This window comes from Pundamilia nyererei, unplaced genomic scaffold (assembly GCF_000239375.1).
Source record: "Pundamilia nyererei isolate P.nyererei 1_Seehausen unplaced genomic scaffold, PunNye1.0 scaffold00521, whole genome shotgun sequence".
In the NCBI taxonomy this organism is placed as follows: Eukaryota; Metazoa; Chordata; class Actinopteri; order Cichliformes; family Cichlidae; genus Pundamilia; species Pundamilia nyererei.
The window spans coordinates 82,114-83,627 of record NW_005187922.1 but is presented as its reverse complement, the minus strand read 5'-3'; the positions used below and the strand labels follow the sequence as shown (position 1 = coordinate 83,627).

Here is a 1,514-nt window from a genome sequence, read left to right as displayed (position 1 = left end):
GCTGTAAATAAACACTCACTCGCACCCCAGCCAGTACCTGCATTTTGGATCCTTTTTTCAATACACCACACGACTGCCCCCAGCCGTGACAGTTTGTACTATGTTTGTGTTGGTTTGTGCTGCAAAATTTTTCGTTTGTGCTGCTATCATTTTAAAGATATTAATAAAAAGTTCTAGAGGTCATCAGAGGTCCCCACACATTAATGGAATCAAACATAATTGGTGTCAATCAACTGTGCTACATTTGCGCTTTTTTGTGCTGCTAAAATTGTTGTTCGTGCTGCTTCTGTTTTAAAGACATTAATGAAAAATGAAAATGTAAACTTCAAAAGGTCAACCAGCCCCCCCCGCATTACCCAAATCAAACACAAACGGTGTAAAACATTTGTGCTACGTTTGTGCTGGTTTGTGCTGCTTCAAGTTTTTATTTTGTTCTTCTATCATTTCAAGAATATTAATAAATTAATGTCTTGATGCGTGCTTAATCATCCAGGTAAGTAAATCCCAAAAGGTTGATTTTGTTCTTCTGGACATTTTCAGTGGGAGAAAATTCTCATCACTCATCCAAGTGACTTCTTCAGTGTCAGCTGACAACAAGTTTCCCCAACCTGTTAAACAGTACATGTACAGTAAAGAGAGTAGTTACATCTGTGTCTTCACTCCACCTATTTTGCATAAGGGTCAGTACTACAGGCAGAAACATGGTTGTGCCATGGGTTCCCCATTTTCACCCACTGTGGCCAATTTGTGCATGGGAGAAGTGGAAAACCGGGCTTTGTTATCTGTCACTGTCAGGGCTCTGTGTGCGGGCAGGTGGAAATGTGGGTCCAAGTGCAGGACTCTGATACGGAAAAACTGAAAACCACAGCTTTATTGCTGGCACCAACAAAACACATACCACACATGAAAACACTAACTGGAACACACAGGCAGGATCTGAGGGTACAACGCGACACTGAGCAAGGGTAAACACAGGGCTAATATACACAGGGAAGTAATCAGGGAATGGGAAAAAAGGAGGGAGACACAGCTGGGAGAGATTGGGGTTAAAGAGACAGGGGAGCAATGCTAGACACACTAACACAAGGCACACTCCTTCAAAATAAAACAGGAAACAATAAACCACTAAACAAGGACGCAGACTGAGAGGAAGAATATAACACATGGAACTCAAACAATACGTGAGACCACAATTCCTTAAACACAGATAAACAGAAACATGAAACTCTAATAATAATCACCATAATCATCATCACCAACACAAGCACTACAAGAGAATAAAAAAACAACCCACAATGAAAAAACACACCAAAATAGCTGAAACACAGATTCATCATAAAACCCAACAAAGCACCAGAGAAACATAAAGAACAATCCATCATTCACAATCCTTATTCAGCGGAAGACCTCGGTGCGAACTGTGAGGAGGCGCTATCTAACCTCTGAAGTGGCTGCAAATTTTATCAGGGTTTTAGTCAAATGCCCCCCTGTGATTTTACCTGCACCCTGCGATT

At 41.2% G+C, this 1,514-nt stretch overlaps 1 protein-coding gene across 1 annotated transcript in view; it reads right to left on the bottom strand.

Moving 5' to 3' along the window:
- Window positions 1–1,514, bottom strand: part of LOC102211668 (NACHT, LRR and PYD domains-containing protein 12-like) — a 119,161-nt gene that overhangs the window by 95,958 nt on the left and 21,689 nt on the right. The gene's annotated exons all lie outside the window — the stretch shown is intronic.